A 21,269-nucleotide genomic window follows, 5' to 3' on the forward strand; every position below is an offset into this window, starting at 1 on the left:
ATCTTCCAGCGAACATCTTGTGAACGTTTTTTTTGTAAGTCAATGACAGAATTTGTTTTGACGCACCGCCACTGATTCACAAAACCAAAGTTTATGCTAGCCATGCTGCTCTCGTAGATGCTTGTTCTGGTAACTAAGGTAATTTTAAAGGCCGCTGATTCGCCGAATCAGTCAATCGCGTTGAAGTAAGAACGATAGAAAACCATGTCATTGGTTAGGGCGCAAAGATTTGCGCCCCAGAATTGAACTTTCAATCCGCCAATGAAAAGCTGTCCCTGCTGAAATGACAGCGAAACGTTAACTCGCTTCCATAGACTTTGCTGTTACCTAACCCTTCCCCTGAAGGAGGGGCTTTTCTCAGTAATGACGAATGGCAATATATTATGTTTGGTCACATTTAAGTGGTTGTTGTCAGAGGCTAACAGTGCGTTTACACTGCAGCGACGCGAATCGCTTGCCATCGCTCGCCTTCCCACAGTTCACCACGCGCGGGGGCGTATCAAACAGATTAATGTAGAATTGTAGTTCTCTAAAGTCACTGTTGTAGTTGTCATGGCCAAGTGTGCAGACTTGGGTTTACGTACTCGCAACATCGATCAAAATACAACTTGTATACAAAATACAAAACTGTTTAATAGACATACACGTTGACATGTGTAAAAACGTTTTATTATAGTACTCAAAGTCTCTGCTAATCTGTCGATACGACCAGGGAGTTCCAGCCGGGCTTATAGTAGTAGCCCGGCTGGAACTCCCTGGAACGTAACTTTGTTCGAGAGTACAAAGTACAAAAAAAACACCAGGAGCACCGACAACGTCGGCAAACCTGCGCCTGGCCTCATTCTTTTTATTAATGTCTTTGTACAAATACAGAGACGGATCGTACAGGACTGGATATGCAGCCACACAGGCGATTAGTTTCTCCTCCATCTTAAAAACTGAAAGCTAGACATGTTTACCATGGTTGCTACGTTACGAGAAACAAGAAAACACTGCCATTAGCCATCGCTAGCGAAAATCGCTCCTCATTTGCATAAAGTTGAGAAAATCTTAACTCGATCGCGTCGCGTCGCTACCCACAATGCACCACGCAAGCGATTCGCCTGGCTCCATTGAAAATGAATGGAAAACATGTTGTCGCTCGCATCGCGTCGCTGCAGTGTAAACGCACCGTTACGGTCTCCCACACACATTTAAAGCGTAAACACGGTACATGTCTTATTTTTATTATTTGGTATATAATGTTTTTTGACATGTCTTTTGACATATTTTTATCTCAAAATTTTAAGAGGGGTGGCGCACTTGCGCCCACTATTGATGCAGCACCACTGCCTAAACATTTGAAATTACAAACTACCAAAGCCATACATTTAACGGCTATGGTGTGTATCAAATCATTGTTCATCATTGTTTAATGCATTAGGCTAAATGTTGTAGGCTATTTATTATTTAAGTTGAATTTCTATAAATGTAGCCTACATATTGAACTGATGAGAATAAGAAAATGAGAGTCCGTGGTAAATCATCGTTTTCCCGTTGAGTCAGTGTTACAGGAACGTCTGGTTAAGCAAGAACACGGTTTAAGCCTGACAATTAGCCTGACCCGGACCAGACTAGTTTCGAATTATGAGTTACCATAGTAACTGAGTTCGAACTACGTTGAGCTAGCTTTATGGAACCGAATGAACTCAAAATCAGTCCGACTAACTGACATAGGCATAAGTCTGTCTTATTCGGTAAACTCGCTTTATGGAACAGGCCTCTGCTATGATGCCTGCATACTAAATGCAACGGTCGGGGAAGTGTGCAGCGGGTCGGCTATATCTGCTGGTTACTTGTTGAATAACTGCTGTGAAATTGTAGTCATTAATAAACGCACCGATAAATGTTGAATATGATCTGCTGTTTTTACATCACCCACCTGCCATTTCTGAACCAAGTGTATGGTCGAGGGTTAAAAAACAGGTGGATATGAGAGTTAGCCATAGCACTACGCATGCAGTGTCAGATCCACAACCCAGTTCTCTACTGAAGTATATTTATTGTTCAGGTGGATCCCACAGGTGAATCAGAATCAGAATTCTGATTCCAGAATTGGGATTTATTCGCCATGAAAGTTTGCACAGACAAGGAATTTGCTTTGGCAGGAAGGTGCATACAATAAACATATAGGGACCTAAAATTTAAATATGTGGACTATCTATACTAAGGGTACATAAACTAGCAATACTAAGTGGGATTAGAATTGAATTAAATATACAATAAAATAAAATATAAGTTGCCGTAAATTACAATATAAAAATACAAATATTACAAAAAATACAAATGTACAAGATACAATTTTGTAATGCAGTGCAAAAAGCAGTGTGTTTTAAGCAAGAAGTCATTAGAGTCAGTGTGGTCCCTTGGCCTTGTTGAATAGGCCAACAGCGGAAGGGAAGAAACTGTTTTTGTGGCGTGAGGTATTGGTCCTGATGGACCGCAGCTTTCTGCCGGAGGGGAGTGACTGAAACGGGGAGTGTCCAGGGTGGGAGGAGTCGGCCACAATCTTCCTCGCTCCCCTCAGGGTCCTTGAGGTGTGCAGGTCCTCGAGGGGAGGCAGATTGCAGCCAATCACCTTCTCAGCAGTGCGGATGATACGCTGCTCTTGTCCTTGGCAGTGGCAGCAGCGTACCAGACGGTGATGGAGGAGGTGAGGATGGACTCAATGATGGCTGAGTAGAAGTGCACCATCATTGTCTTTGGCAGGTTGAACTTCTTCAGCTGCCGAAGGAAGTACATCCTCTGTTGTGCTTTCTTGATGAGGGAGCTGATGTTCAGTTCCCACTTGAGGTCCTGGGAGAGGATAGTTCCCAGGAAGCGGAAGGACTCCACAGTGTTGACTGGGGAGTCACACAGGGTGATGGGGGTGAGTGGGGCTGTGTTCTTCCTGAAGTCCACAACCATCTCCACTGTCTTAAGAGCATTGAGCTCTAAGTTGTTCTGGCTGCACCAGGTCACCAGGTTGGCCGCTTCCAACCTATAATCAGACTCGTCTCCACCAGAGATGAGCCCAATAAGGGTGGTGTCGTCCGCAAACTTCAGGAGTTTGACGGACGGATGACTGGAGGTGCAACTGTTGGTGTACAGGGAGAAGAGCAGAGGAGAAAGGACGCAGCCCTGAGGTGATCCGGTGCTGATGGACCGGGAGTCAGAGACTTGTGTTCCCAGCTTAACACACTGCTTCCTGTCAGACAGGAAGTCTGTGATCCACCTGCAGGTGGAATCAGGCACGTTCAGCTGGGAGAGCTTGTCCTGAAGCAGGATCCCTGTTGCGCAAATTCATTTCAGTAACCTAAGCCAGGACACATCGATCGCCACTGATGCTAAGCATGATTGGAAATTCCCTTCCATGACAAGTTATGGCACCCCAAACCACCTTTTTAAAGCACTAACCCAGATAGCAAACTTCATTGAGACTACGCTGAATCAACATTCCGCTTTCAACGCTAATTTCATTGAACCAACGTCAGACAATGTTGACCCATCATCATTTTGCACCCTTATTTAATATTGAAACAATTATGAAAAACCAACGCGATTCTAGCGGTATTTTCACCAATATTAGGCTACTATTGAAAGATCAACACGCTATTATTTACAGCAGCAACCCATGATCTCGTTGTCCCGTTTTTATAGGAAATTTAAACTTGACAACTTGTTCTTCCCCAATCTCGACGAACAGCTAAACACAGCAACAATTGACATTGTTTAAAAAAAATGTTTTGCCACTGTAACTTGCTCACTTATGCTTCTAAACTAGCTGACTTCCATCAAAACAATCATTCGCACGTCTGAAACCGGAAGCTTTCAAGGGCCAAACTTGACGAATGAAAATTCTAGAATGTTCATCAAAAAAGGTCTAGATTTTTAAACTTATGAAATATAAAATTTTGTGACCATGGTATAAGCGGGATAATGCCCTTCGAGGTGTCCAATATTACCTGATAATGGCCTCCGCTGCGCGTCGGACGGTTCATGCCTCCGCATCGTCCATTATCAGGTGATATTGGACACCTCGTCGGGCATTATCCCTTACATAACACACTGACCTAAAACACTAAAAGGGAGCATTACACAATTGATGAACTTTTTCACATGAATCAATATTTCATGATAGAACAAGAAAAACACTTTTTCACTCCTTTCCCTTGTCCTCCACCCATTCTCCCTCTCCCTGCTTCTCTTCTTTCCCCACCAACCTTGATCCATGTTTCTAAACTGTACAAAAAAAAGTACAACAGTAGTACAAAGGTACTTAGGAATGATTGGCTGGACCTGATGTTTCCTCCAGGATCACAATGACTCTTATTGACTCTTACTGTCTTTTGTACTTGCGGTGTAATATATTTTTGTTGCTTTTTTTCCACAGGTACACCCTTGCACTTGTTGAGGTTCATGTTGTTTAATTGTTTAACTGTAACTTGTTCAACTACATGCTCTAATGGTTCTTCCCTTTGGGACTCACAATGTATGCTTCATGTTTTGGCTACCCGCAATGTTTTGGGCGTCTCGTTGTTATGATCAGTGACCTATGCACTTTTGTAAAGCTCTCTTTTGGAAGTCACTTTGGATAAAAGCGTCTGCTAAATTCATAAATATAAATGTAAATAATTCAGAAGCCGTCCCTTTTTGTCTGTTTGGTAACAAAACTAAAACCTGCTGAAATTGCAATCAACTGTGTTTGGAATGATTAAATATTCTGCAAAAACTTTCAAAGTGTTAACATTTGATACATGTGCTGCAAATAATCCAGTGTTTAGCAGGTAGTGGACTATGAATGAGAAGAGTTCAAGGATTTTGGAAAAAATGGTTACTGAATGCATTTTGAGTGAAAGTAGTGAAACATTTTTCAGTTTGGTCCACATACACTTCAGTTTTGCTGACTGTGTTTTGGCAGTTTTGACAATGTGACTTCAGTTTTGACAAATGCATGTTGGCAATTGAAAAAAACTGTAATCCACCTTACAACCATTTTCATGATCATCATGACATCACAGGAAAGGACACTAAGAACAGTACACAAGACAAAACAACAAATATTGCAAATAGGACTTTAATTAGTGTCTCTCAAAATGTTGTACTAAAGCAACAGTCAGCTTCGGTCAGATCCCACTTCATTATATACAATTTACATGGCATCTGTTTTGTCAGTACTGTGAATATAAAGTAGAAAAGCAGTGATAAATTCTGGAAGCTAGTGTTTCTACATTGTCAGGGCTAATGGGGTCATGTGACCTCAACTGTCACAGAACACAGGAAGTGAGACAGGAAGTCACAGAGAAAGCTGAAAATAACCTGATCAATTCAAACATCATAATCAACATCTTTAATTTTATTGCACAAGCCATCCATTAACTACAGAACTATCCAAACGTAAATTAAATGAAAACCGTTGGACTAACCTTGGACTAAAAACATAATTTAGAAATTAAACAATTTTATGTTTAAAATAACTTAAATCATGGAAGAATTTATCTGATCTCTGCATATTTTATCAAGCTCCCTCACAACCTTCAACCACACACACACTCATACCCTAACGACCACACACACACACCCTAACAACCACACACACACTCATACCCTAACGACCACACACTCTCATACCCTAACGACCACACTCATACCCTAACGACCACACACACACTCATACCCTAACGACCACACACACTCATACCCTAACGACCACAAACACACTCATACCCTAACGACCACACACACACACCCTAACAACCACACACACACATACCCTAACGACCACACACTCTCATACCCTAACGGCCACACACTCATACCCTAACGACCACACATACACTCATACCCTAACGACCACACACACCTTAACGACCACACTCACACACCCTAACGACCACACACACACTCATACCCTAACGACCACACACACACACCCTTACAACTACACACACACTCATACCCTAACAACCACACACACACACTACCGTTCAAAAGTTTGGGGTCACTTAGAAATGTCCTTATTTTTCAAGGAAAAACACTTTTTTTCAATGAAGATAACATTAAATTAATCAGAAAAACACTATACATTGTTAATGTGGTAAATGACTATTCTAGGTGGAAACGTCTGTTTTTTAATGAAATATCTACATAGGTGTATGGAGGCCCATTTCAAGCAACTCTCACTACAATGTTCAAATGGTACATTGTGTTTGCTAATTACCTTAGAAGACTAATGGATGATTAGAAGAATTAGAATTAGAATGCCAAAGGTCTCCAATGCTGTAATTGTTGCAAATGGAGCATTCTTTGACGAAAGCAAAGTTTGAAGAAAAAAATTAATATTTCAAATAAAAATAATTATTTCTAACCTTGTAAATGTCTTGACTATATTTTCTATTCATTTTGCAACATATTTGATAAATAAAAGTGTGAGTTTTCATGGAAAACTGTCTGAATTGTCTGGGTGACCAAAAACTTTTGAACGGTAGTGTACATGTTAATAATCATGTGCGTACACACACGCACGTGCGCACGCACACACAACACATGCACACACAGGAGAGGGGTTTAATCAAGTCCATGGCAGTCTGGCCCTGTAGCAGCATCATTCCCTCCTTAACTGAATCCCTCCACCCCTAACCGTAGCCAAGGCTGTGGAAACAGAGCACAAACAATCATCATATTAATAATAATGATAATACTATAATACTAATCATCATATTAATAATACTAAACTTGTCATACAAACACTAATGATAACTAAAGTAAGGATAGTAAGCAGTAGAATCCAGTAAGGAGCGTACAGCGGTCTTGGAGTCCTCGTTCTCCAGCAGCTTCTGGGCCTGGTCTGGAGAAAACTTCAGCATGGTGGTGATCACCTTGGCCATGGTCTGAAGACACACACATCATCATCATCATCATCATCATCATCATCAACATCAACATCATCATCAACATTATATCCTCCTTCTCCTCCTCCTCCCACACACACCACCATCATCATATACACACACACACACACACACACACACACGCACACACGCACACAATCATCATCACACACTAGGGCTGTCACGATACTAGAATTTCAAACTCGATACCGATACCCAGGAAAATACTCGATACCCAATACCATTTTTGATATCACAGGGGGAAAATGAACAAAAATGAAAGGCATAATTTTTTTATAGACATTACAACAATACACACAATAAAAACACTATTTTTACGTTTTCTAACGTAGTGCAAAAAAAAGACAGTAACACATACAACCCCAATTCCCCAAAAGTTGGGACGTTGTGTAAAATATAATAAAAAACAGAATACAATGATTTGCCGATCTCATAAACCCATATGTTATTCACTATAGAATATAGAAAACATTAAATGTTTAAACTTATGAAATATACAATTTTAAGGAAAACATAATTTAAATTCATTTTGAATTTGATGGCAGAAACACGTCTCAAAAAGGTTAGGACAAGGCCATGTTCACCTCTCTGTAGCATCCCCTCTTCTTTTAATAACAGTCTGTATCTGTCTGGCAACTGAGGAGACCAGTTGTTTAATAACAGTCTGTATCTGTCTGGGAACTGAGGAGACCAGTTGTTTTAATAACGGTCTGTATCTGTCTGGGAAATGAGGAGACCAGTTGTTTTAATAACGGTCTGTATCTGTCTGGGAACTGAGGAAACCAGTTGTTTTAATAACTGTTAATAGTCTGTATATGTCTGGGTCCTAAGGAGACCAGTTGCTGGAGTTGTGGGAGAGGAATGTTGTCCCTTTTGTGTCTGATACAGGATTCTTGCTGCTCAACGGTCCTGGGTGTTCTTTGTCATATTTTTTATTTCATGATCCACCAAATTTTTTTACTGGTGAAAGGTCTGGACTGCAGGCAGGCCAGTTTAGCACCCGGACTCTTTTATTACGAAGCCAAGCAGTTGTAACACCACCTCCATCAGGGACACTGACTGTCTCCCCACCTTCAAGAAAACTCTCAAGATGCACTTGTTCCGGGAGTACAACGGCACTTAGGAATGCTTGGCTGGACCTGATGTTAGTTTCCTCCAGGATCACAATGACTCGTACTGAGACTTGTTGCTCTTGTTGGTTAGTTGTAACGGTTTCAAATTATTGTACTCGCTGTGAAATATATTTTTACTGTTGATAGTTTTTTCTACAGGTACACTCTTGCACTCTTGTGGGGAGTTTCATGTTGTTCAATTGTAACTTGTTTAACTGCATGCTCTTATGGTTCTTCCCTTTGGCACTTATTTGGTTTTCCACAATGTATGCTTCATGTTTTGGCTGCTCGCAATGTTTGGGGCTATCTCGTTGTTATGATCAGTGACCTATGCTCTTTTGTAAAGCTCTCTTTTGGAAGTCACTTTGGATAAAAGCGTCTGCTAAATTCATAAATATAAATGTAAATAATTCAGAAGCCGTCCCTTTTTGTCTGTTTGGTAACAAAACTAAAACCTGCTGAAATTGCAATCAACTGTGTTTGGAATGATTAAATATTCTGCAAAAACTTTCAAAGTGTTAACATTTGATACATGTGCTGCAAATAATCCAGTGTTTAGCAGGTAGTGGACTATGAATGAGAAGAGTTCAAGGATTTTGGAAAAAATGGTTACTGAATGCATTTTGAGTGAAAGTAGTGAAACATTTTTCAGTTTGGTCCACATACACTTCAGTTTTGCTGACTGTGTTTTGGCAGTTTTGACAATGTGACTTCAGTTTTGACAAATGCATGTTGGCAATTGAAAAAAACTGTAATCCACCTTACAACCATTTTCATGATCATCATGACATCACAGGAAAGGACACTAAGAACAGTACACAAGACAAAACAACAAATATTGCAAATAGGACTTTAATTAGTGTCTCTCAAAATGTTGTACTAAAGCAACAGTCAGCTTCGGTCAGATCCCACTTCATTATATACAATTTACATGGCATCTGTTTTGTCAGTACTGTGAATATAAAGTAGAAAAGCAGTGATAAATTCTGGAAGCTAGTGTTTCTACATTGTCAGGGCTAATGGGGTAATGTGACCTCAACTGTCACAGAACACAGGAAGTGAGACAGGAAGTCACAGAGAAAGCTGAAAATAACCTGATCAATTCAAACATCATAATCAACATCTTTAATTTTATTGCACAAGCCATCCATTAACTACAGAACTATCCAAACGTAAATTAAATGAAAACCGTTGGACTAACCTTGGACTAAAAACATAATTTAGAAATTAAACAATTTTATGTTTAAAATAACTTAAATCATGGAAGAATTTATCTGATCTCTGCATATTTTATCAAGCTCCCTCACAACCTTCAACCACACACACACTCATACCCTAACGACCACACACACACACCCTAACAACCACACACACACTCATACCCTAACGACCACACACTCTCATACCCTAACGACCACACTCATACCCTAACGACCACACACACACTCATACCCTAACGACCACACACACTCATACCCTAACGACCACAAACACACTCATACCCTAACGACCACACACACACACCCTAACAACCACACACACACATACCCTAACGACCACACACTCTCATACCCTAACGGCCACACACTCATACCCTAACGACCACACATACACTCATACCCTAACGACCACACACACCTTAACGACCACACTCACACACCCTAACGACCACACACACACTCATACCCTAACAACCACACACACACACCCTTACAACTACACACACACTCATACCCTAACAACCACACACACACACTACCGTTCAAAAGTTTGGGGTCACTTAGAAATGTCCTTATTTTTCAAGGAAAAACACTTTTTTTCAATGAAGATAACATTAAATTAATCAGAAAAACACTATACATTGTTAATGTGGTAAATGACTATTCTAGGTGGAAACGTCTGTTTTTTAATGAAATATCTACATAGGTGTATGGAGGCCCATTTCAAGCAACTCTCACTACAATGTTCAAATGGTACATTGTGTTTGCTAATTACCTTAGAAGACTAATGGATGATTAGAAGAATTAGAATTAGAATGCCAAAGGTCTCCAATGCTGTAATTGTTGCAAATGGAGCATTCTTTGACGAAAGCAAAGTTTGAAGAAAAAAATTAATATTTCAAATAAAAATAATTATTTCTAACCTTGTAAATGTCTTGACTATATTTTCTATTCATTTTGCAACATATTTGATAAATAAAAGTGTGAGTTTTCATGGAAAACTGTCTGAATTGTCTGGGTGACCAAAAACTTTTGAACGGTAGTGTACATGTTAATAATCATGTGCGTACACACACGCACGTGCGCACGCACACACAACACATGCACACACAGGAGAGGGGTTTAATCAAGTCCATGGCAGTCTGGCCCTGTAGCAGCATCATTCCCTCCTTAACTGAATCCCTCCACCCCTAACCGTAGCCAAGGCTGTGGAAACAGAGCACAAACAATCATCATATTAATAATAATGATAATACTATAATACTAATCATCATATTAATAATACTAAACTTGTCATACAAACACTAATGATAACTAAAGTAAGGATAGTAAGCAGTAGAATCCAGTAAGGAGCGTACAGCGGTCTTGGAGTCCTCGTTCTCCAGCAGCTTCTGGGCCTGGTCTGGAGAAAACTTCAGCATGGTGGTGATCACCTTGGCCATGGTCTGAAGACACACACATCATCATCATCATCATCATCATCATCATCATCATCATCATCATCATCATCATCATCATCATCATCAACATCATCATCAACATTATATCCTCCTTCTCCTCCTCCTCCCACACACACCACCATCATCATATACACACACACACACACACACACACACACACACACACGCACACACGCACACAATCATCATCACACACTAGGGCTGTCACGATACTAGAATTTCAAACTCGATACCGATACCCAGGAAAATACTCGATACCCAATACCATTTTTGATATCACAGGGGGAAAATGAACAAAAATGAAAGGCATAATTTTTTTATAGACATTACAACAATACACACAATAAAAACACTATTTTTACGTTTTCTAACGTAGTGCAAAAAAAAGACAGTAACACATACAACCCCAATTCCCCAAAAGTTGGGACGTTGTGTAAAATATAATAAAAAACAGAATACAATGATTTGCCGATCTCATAAACCCATATGTTATTCACTATAGAATATAGAAAACATTAAATGTTTAAACTTATGAAATATACAATTTTAAGGAAAACATAATTTAAATTCATTTTGAATTTGATGGCAGAAACACGTCTCAAAAAGGTTAGGACAAGGCCATGTTCACCTCTCTGTAGCATCCCCTCTTCTTTTAATAACAGTCTGTATCTGTCTGGCAACTGAGGAGACCAGTTGTTTAATAACAGTCTGTATCTGTCTGGGAACTGAGGAGACCAGTTGTTTTAATAACGGTCTGTATCTGTCTGGGAAATGAGGAGACCAGTTGTTTTAATAACGGTCTGTATCTGTCTGGGAACTGAGGAAACCAGTTGTTTTAATAACTGTTAATAGTCTGTATATGTCTGGGTCCTAAGGAGACCAGTTGCTGGAGTTGTGGGAGAGGAATGTTGTCCCTTTTGTGTCTGATACAGGATTCTTGCTGCTCAACGGTCCTGGGTGTTCTTTGTCATATTTTTTATTTCATGATCCACCAAATGTTTTTACTGGTGAAAGGTCTGGACTGCAGGCAGGCCAGTTTAGCACCCGGACTCTTTTATTACGAAGCCAAGCAGTTGTAACACCACCTCCATCAGGGACACTGACTGTCTCCCCACCTTCAAGAAAACTCTCAAGATGCACTTGTTCCGGGAGTACAACGGCACTTAGGAATGCTTGGCTGGACCTGATGTTAGTTTCCTCCAGGATCACAATGACTCGTACTGAGACTTGTTGCTCTTGTTGGTTAGTTGTAACGGTTTCAAATTATTGTACTCGCTGTGAAATATATTTTTACTGTTGATAGTTTTTTCTACAGGTACACTCTTGCACTCTTGTGGGGAGTTTCATGTTGTTCAATTGTAACTTGTTTAACTGCATGCTCTTATGGTTCTTCCCTTTGGCACTTATTTGGTTTTCCACAATGTATGCTTCATGTTTTGGCTGCTCGCAATGTTTGGGGCTATCTCGTTGTTATGATCAGTGACCTATGCTCTTTTGTAAAGCTCTCGCTTGGAAGTCGCTTTGGATAAAAGCGTCTGCTAAATGCATAAATGTAAATGTAACAGATGCAGTATGTGGTTTAGCATTGTCTTCCTGAAATATGCAAGACCTTCCCTGAAAAAGATGTTGCCTGGATGCAAGCAAATGTTGCTCTAAAACCTGTATATACCTTTCAGCATTGATGGTGCCTTTCCAGATGTGCAAGCTGACCATTCTATAGGCCCTAATGCATCAGAAATGAGGGATTTTGAACTGAGCGCTGATAACAAGCCGGAGGGTCCCTCTCCTCTTTGGTACGAAGGAAGCAGCGTCCAAGGTTTCCAAAAATAATTAAAGATAATAATAACATTTCAATTTGTGTGACCACAGAACAGTTTCCACTTTGCATCAGTCCATTTTAAATGAGCTTTAGGCCAGAGAAGATGGCAGTTTTCTGGATCATGCTCACATATGGCTTCATCTTTGCATCATAGAGCTTTAACCTGCATTTGTGGATGGCATGGCAAACTGTGTTCACAGACAATTAGTTCTGGAGGTGTTTCTGAGCCCAACTAATGATTTCCTTTATAGAATCATGTTTTTTCTTTTTCTAGCCTTTTATTGCCTCTTTCCCGACTTTTTTGAGACATGTTGCAGCCATCAAATTTCAAATTACCTTATTTTTTACTTAAAATTGTACTTTTCCTAAGTTTTAACATTTGATATGTTTTGAATGATCTATTGTGAATGTCATATGAGATCAATCAAATCATTGAATTCTGTTTAGATTTACATTTTACACAGCATCCTTTTCTGGAATTGGGGTTTTCCATATACATAGGTATATATATGACACATATATTAATATATAGCCTATTAAAAAGATAGTGCTAAAAGCAAAAAACAGAGTGATACTACAAAAACTACACTTTGTTTAACGTTTATTAGCTCCTGTTCATAGTTTTCAGAGTAAATTATGGATTGTTAGACCAGGCCCCCATCATCTATCAATATCACTTAGACCTACATGTAAATCTTCAGGTGTCGCCGCCATTGTTTCATCAACTGTTACGGTTTAGTAGCCTATATTATCACTCCATCCTTCCTGTAATGGAAGCTGTCAACCCCTATCCCTGTGCAAGCAACATTCCACTCCGCGAGCAGAACCCCACTGCACGCGAGCAGAACCCCACTGCACGCGAGCAGAACCCTACTGCACGCGAGCAGAACCCCACTGCACGCGAGCAGAACCCCACTGAATGCAAGCAGAACCCCACTGCACGCGAGCAGAACCCCACTGCACGCCAGCAGAACCCCACTGCACGCAAGCAGAACCCCACTGCACGCGAGCAGAAATTTCACTGCGTGAACAGATAACGTATGAGAGCTTGCCATGCCCTCACTAAAAGCAACCTGTACAGCTCACGGTTGTTCAATTTGTGCGTGAATACTTGTATCTTACGAATGAAAAATTAATATCTGCACATGTGAAAGAATCTATGCGCTCGCGGCTTTGACATAAGTCTGACACCATAGGAGGGGCTGAGCCTGCCTCTCTGCATCGGTGCTGTGTGTGAAGCCCATAGGAGGGGCTGAGCCTGCCTCTCTGCAGCGGTGCTGTGTGTGAAGCCCATAGGAGGGGCTGAGCCTGCCTCTCTGCAGCGGTGCTGTGTGTGAAGCCCATAGGAGGGGCTGAGCCTGCCTCTCTGCAGCGGTGCTGTGTGTGAAGCCCATAGGAGGGGCTGAGCCTGCCTCTCTGCAGCGGTGCTGTGTGTGAAGCCCATAGGAGGGGCTGAGCCTGCCTCTCTGCATCGGTGCTGTGTGTGAAGCCCATAGGAGGGGCTGAGCCTGCCTCTCTGCAGCGGTGCTGTGTGTGAAGCCCTCTCCTCAAGTCTCTCGTCTCTCCTCTCTCCTTTCGTCTCTCTTCTCTCCTCTCTCCTTTGTCTCTCTTCTCCTCTAGTCTCTTCTCTCCTCTCTCCTTTGTCTCTCTTCTCCTCTAGTCTCTCCTCTCGTCTCTCGTCTCGTCTCTCGTCTCGTCTCGTCTCTCCTCTCGTCTCTCCTCTCGTCTCTCCTCTCGTCTCTCCTCTCGTCTCTCCTCTCGTCTCTCCTCTCGTCTCTCCTCTCGTCTCTCCTCTCGTCTAGTCTAGTCTCCCCTCGTCTAGTCTCCCTCCCCTCGTCTCTCCCCTCGTCTCTACCCTCATCTCTACCCTCGTCTCGTCTCATCTCGTCTCATCTCTCCCCTCGTTTCTCCCCTCCCCTCCCCTCCCCTCTCCCCTCTCGTCTCTCCTCTAGTCTCTCCTCAAGTCTCTCCCCTAGTCTCTCCTCCCCTCTCTTTGCGTGCGAGTGAGTGTGTGCATGCTTGCATGTTTGTGTGAGTGAGTGAGTGTGATTGTGAGTGAGTGTGTGTGCATGCTTGCATCTTTGTGTGAGTGAGTGTGTGTGTGCATGTTTGTGTGAGTGTGTGCATACATGTATGCGTCTACAGGGCATCCTCCCTCACAGCAAGGAAGAATGGTGTGTGATGATGTCATAATGCCCCCAGTCATCCACTCAACAGGGCTGTTAATACAGCTGAGACACACACATTCACACACTCTGTGGCACTGTATGGGGCGTGGGGTTCAAGTAGCAAGGATGCAGTTTATAGGCCTCTGCATCCGGCCTCCCTCCCTCCCACCCACCATTTTTCTTTGGGAGATCTACATACATGTGTTTAAACATCCAACCACCAGTCCTGTGTTTAAATGGTGCATTGTGTTTGCAAACTTAAGTCTATCATTTAAAAAGGTTAATTCATCTTTAAAAACCCTTTTGGGATTTTGCTGGCACAGCTGAAAACTATGCAAGAACTATTTAGTGAAGAAGCAGTCAGCTGGTTTTCTGTGTATAATGGACACACAGTCACCAGATGTCAACTCTGTTGAACTGTAGTGGGAGCAGCTTGACAGTGTTCTGTGTAGAAGTGCCCATCAAGCCAATATAATTTGTAGTTCTTCAGGAAGTGTGGGGTGAATCTCTTCAGGTTACATAAACAAACGGACAGCTAGCCAAAGATCTGCAAGGCTGTAATTGATGCAAATAGATGATTCTTTGATTAAAGCAAAGTTTGAAGGACACAATTAAGAATGAATGACAAATCTTAATTTCTACCTTGTCAATTACTGTTTTTACTAATTGCTGCTACAGTTTTTTGGGGCACAAGATGTCTACCACTTCCTCTACTTTACAGAGTTTCTCTTCCTGGTTCTGTGAAAGATTCCACACCAGTGAAGACAAAGAGTTGAAGTTGAGTGTGTGTGTGTGTTTGTGTGTGAAAGAGAGAGTCTGCGTGAGTGTTTCCATGAAAACATACACAAAACTATTTTTAATTCTCTTCATCAGGGATAATGTCATAGGTTATAATGTTCTGGTTCATGAGTGCATCATGGTTGTCAATCTTCTTCTATAATCCCATTCAAATGTCATTGTTGTTTTTAATATTCTAATTATATTTTAATTTCGAATTTTAGGGTTATGTAGCCTGTCTACTGATGGAGGTATTTATAACTATATAACACTGTATAGTGATGGACTTGTGCATATATACACTGTGTAGTGATGGACTTGTGCATATATACACTGTGTAGTGATGGAGTTATAGATGTGCTAGAGATGGTTACCTTGGTTTCTCGCCCCATCATGTACTCAAACAGAACCTTCCTCAGGTACTCAAACTCTGTGGGCTCCGAGAGCCCGTCATTACCATGAAGACCTGTAACACAGGGACAGACTAAGGGTCAAGCGTCACACTGTGAAGACCTGTAACACAGGGACAAACTAGGGGTCAAGGGTCACACTTCAGATAGGAACAGAAGCTGACAGGTCAACAGAGAGAGAAAGAGGGAGAGGAGGGAAGGAGGGGATGAGGAGTGGGGTGGAAAGGAGAGGACGAGGGGGGGTAGAGGTAGGGGGGGTAGAGGTAGGGGGGTAGAGGTAGGGGGGGTAGAGGTAGAGTGTTAGAGGTAGGGGGGTAGAGGTAGGGGGGGTAGAGGTAGGGGGGGTAGAGGTAGGGGGGTAGAGGTAGGGGGGTAGAGGTAGGGGGGGTAGAGGTAGGGGGGTAGAGGTAGGGTGGTAGAGGTAGGGGGGGTAGAGGTAGGGGAGTAGAGGTAGGGGGGTAGAGGTAGGGGGGGTGAGGTAGGGGGGGGTAGAGGTAGGGGGGGTAGAGGTAGGGGGGGTAGAGGTAGGGGGGTAGAGGTAGGGGGGGTAGAGGTAGGGGGGGTAGAGGTAGGGGGGGTAGAGGTAGGGGAGTAGAGGTAGGGGGGTAGAGGTAGGGGGGGGTGAGGTAGGGGGGGTAGAGGTAGGGGGGGTAGAGGTAGGGGGGCAGAGGTAGGGGGGGCAGAGGTAGGGTGTTAGAGGTAGAGGGGTAGAGGAAGGGGGGTAGAGGTGGGGGTAGAGGTAGGGGGGTAGAGGAAGGGGGGTAGAGGAAGGGGGGTAGAGGAAGGGGGGTAGAGGTAGGGGGGGTAGAGGAAGGGGGGTAGAGGAAGGGGGGTAGAGGTAGGGGGCGTAGAGGTAGGGGGCGTAGAGGTGGGGGTAGAGGTAGGGTGTTAGAGGTAGAGGGGTAGAGGAAGGGGGGTAGAGGTGGGGGTAGAGGTAGGGTGTTAGAGGTAGAGGGGTAGAGGAAGGGGGGTAGAGGTGGGGGTAGAGGTAGGGTGTTAGAGGTAGGGGGTAGAGGAAGGGGGGTAGAGGTAGGGGGTAGAGGGTAGGGGGGGTAGAGGAAGGGGGGTAGAGGAAGGGGGGTAGAGGAAGGGGGGTAGAGGTAGGGGGGGTAGAGGTAGGGGGGGTAGAGGAAGGGGGGTAGAGGAAGGGGGGTAGAGGTAGGGGGTAGAGGTAGGGGGGGTAGAGGTAGGGGGGGTAGAGGAAGGGGGGTAGAGGTAGGGGGGTAGAGGTGGGGGGGTAGAGGTAGGGGGGGTAGAGGTAGGGGGGGTAGAGGTAGGGGGGTAGAGGTAGGGGGGTAGAGGTAGGGGGGGGTAGAGGTAGGGGGGGGTAGAGGTAGGGTGTTAGAGGTAGGGGGGTAGAGGTAGGGGGGTAGAGGTAGGGTGTTAGAGGTAGGGGGGGTAGAGGTAGAGTGTTAGAGGTAGGGGGGTAGAGGTAGGGGGGGTAGAGGTAGGGGGTAGAGGTAGGGGGGTAGAGGTAGGGGGGGTAGAGGTAGGGGGGTAGAGGTAGGGTGGTAGAGGTAGGGGGAGTAGAGGTAGGGGCGGTAGAGGTAGGGGGGGTAGAGGTAGGGGGGTAGAAGTAGGGGGGGTAGAGGTAGGGGGGTAGAGGTAGGGGGGGTAGAGGTAGGGTGTTAGAGGTAGGGGGGGGTAGAGGTGGGGGGGTAGAGGTAGGGTGTTAGAGGTAGGGTGGGTAGAGGTAGGGGGGGTAGAGGTAGGGGGGCAGAGGTAGGGTGTTAGAGGTAGAGGGGTAGAGGAAGGGGGGTAGAGGTGGGGGTAGAGGTAGGGGGGGGTAGAGGAAGGGGGGGTAGAGGAAGGGGGGTAGAGGTAGGGGGGGTAGAGGAAGGGGGGTAGAGGAAGGGGGGTAGAGGAAGGGGGGTAGAGGTAGGGGGGGTAGAGGTGGGGGGGTAGAGGTGGGGGTAGAGGTAGGGTGTTAGAGGTAGAGGGGTAGAGGAAGGGGGGTAGAGGTGGGGGTAGAGGTAGGGTGTTAGAGGTAGAGGGGTAGAGGTGGGGGTAGAGGTAGGGTGTTAGAGGTAGGGGGGGTAGAGGAAGGGGGGTAGAGGTAGGGGGGGTAGAGGTAGGGGGGGTAGAGGTAGGGGGGTAGAGGTAGGGGGGGTAGAGGAAGGGGGGTAGAGGAAGGGGGGTAGAGGTAGGGGGTAGAGGTAGGGGGGGTAGAGGTAGGGGGGGTAGAGGAAGGGGGGTAGAGGTAGGGGGGGTAGAGGTAGGGGGGTAGAGGTAGGGTGTTAGAGGTAGGGGGGGTAGAGGTAGGGGGGTAGAGGTAGGGTGGTAGAGGTAGAGGGGTAGAGGAAGGGGGGTAGAGGTGGGGGTAGAGGTAGGGGGGGTAGAGGAAGGGGGGTAGAGGAGGGGGGTAGAGGAAGGGGGGTAGAGGTAGGGGGGTAGAGGAAGGGGGGTAGAGGAGGGGTAGAGGTAGGGGGCGTAGAGGTGGGGGTAGAGGTAGGGTGTTAGAGGTAGAGGGTAGAGGAAGGGGGGTAGAGGTGGGGGTAGAGGTAGGGTGTTAGAGGTAGAGGGGTAGAGGAAGGGGGGTAGAGGTGGGGGTAGAGGTAGGGTGTTAGAGGTAGGGGGGTAGAGGAAGGGGGGTAGAGGTAGGGGGTAGAGGTAGGGGGGGTAGAGGAAGGGGGGTAGAGGAAGGGGGTAGAGGAAGGGGGGTAGAGGTAGGGGGGGTAGAGGTAGGGGGGTAGAGGAAGGGGGGTAGAGGAAGGGGGGTAGAGGTAGGGTAGAGGTAGGGGGGGTAGAGGAAGGGGGGTAGAGGTGGGGGGGTAGAGGTAGGGGGGGTAGAGGTTGGGGGGGTAGAGGTAGGGGGGTAGAGGTAGGGGGGTAGAGGTAGGGGGGGTAGAGGTAGGGGGGGGTAGAGGTAGGGTGTTAGAGGTAGGGGGGGTAGAGGTAGGGTGTTAGAGGTAGGGGGGTAGAGGTAGGGGGGTAGAGGTAGGGGGGGTAGAGGTAGAGTGTTAGAGGTAGGGGGGTAGAGGTAGGGGGGGTAGAGGTAGGGGGGTAGAGGTAGGGGGGGTTAGAGGTAGGGGGGTAGAGGTAGGGTGGTAGAGTAGGGGGGTAGAGGTAGGGGGAGTAGAGGTAGGGGCGGTAGAGGTAGGGGGGGTAGAGGTAGGGGGGTAGAGGTAGGGGGGGTAGAGGTAGGGGGGTAGAGGTAGGGCGGGTAGAGGTAGGGTGTTAGAGGTAGGGGGGGTAGAGGTGGGGGGTAGAGGTAGGGTGTTAGAGGTAGGGTGGGTAGAGGTAGGGGGGTAGAGGTAGGGGGGCAGAGGTATGGTGTTAGAGGTAGAGGGGTAGAGGAAGGGGGGTAGAGGAAGGGGGTAGAGGAAGGGGGGTAGAGGTAGGGGGGTAGAGGTAGGGGGGGTAGAGGAAGGGGGGTAGAGGAAGGGGGGTAGAGGTAGGGGGTAGAGGTAGGGGGGGTAGAGGTAGGGGGGTAGAGGAAGGGGGGTAGAGGTAGGGGGGTAGAGGTGGGGGGGTAGAGGTAGGGGGGGTAGAGGTAGGGGGGTAGAGGTAGGGGGGTAGAGGTAGGGGGGGTAGAGGTAGGGGGGGGTAGAGGTAGGGTGTTAGAGGTAGGGGGGGTAGAGGTAGAGTGTTAGAGGTAGGGGGGTAGAGGTAGGGGGGGTAGAGGTAGGGGGGTAGAGGTAGGGGGGTAGAGGTAGGGGGGGTAGAGGTAGGGGGGTAGAGGTAGGGTGTAGAGGTAGGGGAGTAGAGGTAGGGGCGGTAGAGGTAGGGGGGGTAGAGGTAGGGGGGTAGAGGTAGGGGGGGTAGAGGTAGGGGGGTAGAGGTAGGGGGGTAGAGGTAGGGGGGGTAGAGGTAGGGGGGTAGAGGTAGGGTGGTAGAGGTAGGGGGAGTAGAGGTAGGGGCGGTAGAGGTAGGGGGGGTAGAGGTAGGGGGGGGTAGAGGTAGGGGGGTAGAGGTAGGGGGGTAGAGGTAGGGGGGTAGAGGTAGGGTGTTAGAGGTAGGGGGGGGTAGAGGTGGGGGGTAGAGGTAGGGTGTTAGAGGTAGGGTGGGTAGAGGTAGGGGGGGTTAGAGGTAGGGGGGCAGAGGTAGGTGTTAGAGGTAGAGGGGTAGAGGAAGGGGGGTAGAGGTGGGGGTAGAGGTAGGGGGGGTAGAGGAAGGGGGGTAGAGGAAGGGGGTAGAGGTAGGGGGGGTAGAGGAAGGGGGGTAGAGGAAGGGGGGTAGAGGTAGGGGGGTAGAGGTGGGGGGTAGAGGTGGGGTAGAGGTAGGGTGTTAGAGGTAGAGGGTAGAGGAAGGGGGGTAGAGGTGGGGTTAGAGGTAGGGTGTTAGAGGTAGAGGGGTAGAGGAAGGGGGTAGAGGTGGGGGTAGAGGTAGGGTGTTAGAGGTAGGGGGTAGAGGAAGGGGGGTAGAGGTAGGGGGGGTAGAGGTAGGGGGGGTAGAGGTAGGGGGGGTAGAGGTAGGGGGGGTAGAGGAAGGGGGGTAGAGGAAGGGGGGTAGAGGTAGGGGGTAGAGGTAGGGGGGGTAGAGGTAGGGGGGGTAGAGGAAGGGGGGTAGAGGTAGGGGGGTAGAGGTAGGGGGGTAGAGGTAGGGGGTAGAGGTGGGGGGGTAGAGGTAGGGGGGGTAGAGGTAGGGGGGGTAGAGGTAGGGTGTTAGAGGTAGGGGGGGTAGAGGTGGGGGGTAGAGGTAGGGTGTTAGAGGTAGGGGGGGTAGAGGTAGGGTGTTAGAGGTAGGGGGGGTAGAGGTAGGGGGGTAGAGGTAGGGTGGTAGAGGTAGGGGGCAGAACTATGATCCCTGGGGGGCAGGTGGGGCAACTCTCTCCTCCCTGTAATGGAGAGACCACCCTGGTCTAGGACAGTGTGTGTGTGCGCTGCGTGTGTTTGTGTGAGTTGGAGGAAAGTGTGTGTGTTTGTGTGAGGACAGTGTGTGTGTTTGTGTGAGTTGGAGGACAGTGTGTGTGTTTGTGTGAGTTGGAGGACAGTGGGTGTGTGTGTGTGTGCGTTGGGGGGACAGTGTGTGAGAGTAGGGGGTAGTGTTTGTGTGTGTGTGTGTGAGTTGAGAGGAGTATGTGTGGGTGTGTGTGTCAGTTGGAAGGTTTCCGTGGGAATGCAAGGCCACAGCCTGTTAAACCTATTAACACCCCCCCATCTCTCTTACGACAGCAGGCTGTCTCTATTAAGCAGCATGAAAGGTCAGTGCAGTCTAGTCTTCCCTCTGTGTGTGTATGTTATATACCAGGCAGATTGATGGCATTGTGCTGAAGTTATTCACACAAAGATGGACTACGGGCACACACACACAAACAGAAGGAGGGAGAGAAGGAAGAGGAGGAGTAGAAGGAAGAGGGGGAAAGGATGGGGAGGGGGAAGAGGAGGGGGAAAAGGAGGAGGAGGAACCTTTGTAAGAGCTTGTTAGATGGGTC

The 21,269-nt window shown here is 46.3% G+C and overlaps 2 long non-coding RNA genes across 2 annotated transcripts; both read right to left on the bottom strand.

Annotated features, from left to right (window-relative positions):
• Positions 1-5,079: 5,079 nt before the first annotated feature.
• LOC134021835 (uncharacterized) lies at positions 5,080-5,882 on the bottom strand. The gene is made up of 2 exons (XR_009930582.1): positions 5,705-5,882; positions 5,080-5,640 (listed from the first exon to the last, which is right to left on the bottom strand). It is a non-coding gene; the product is annotated as an uncharacterized LOC134021835 (long non-coding RNA).
• Positions 5,883-8,877: 2,995 nt separating this feature from the next.
• On the bottom strand, positions 8,878-21,269 carry LOC134021834 (uncharacterized). The gene is made up of 5 exons (XR_009930581.1): positions 21,244-21,269; positions 15,860-15,951; positions 10,620-10,706; positions 9,689-10,467; positions 8,878-9,438 (listed from the first exon to the last, which is right to left on the bottom strand). It is a non-coding gene; the product is annotated as an uncharacterized LOC134021834 (long non-coding RNA).

Source organism: Osmerus eperlanus, chromosome 6 (assembly GCF_963692335.1).
Source record: "Osmerus eperlanus chromosome 6, fOsmEpe2.1, whole genome shotgun sequence".
NCBI lineage: Eukaryota > Metazoa > Chordata > Actinopteri > Osmeriformes > Osmeridae > Osmerus > Osmerus eperlanus.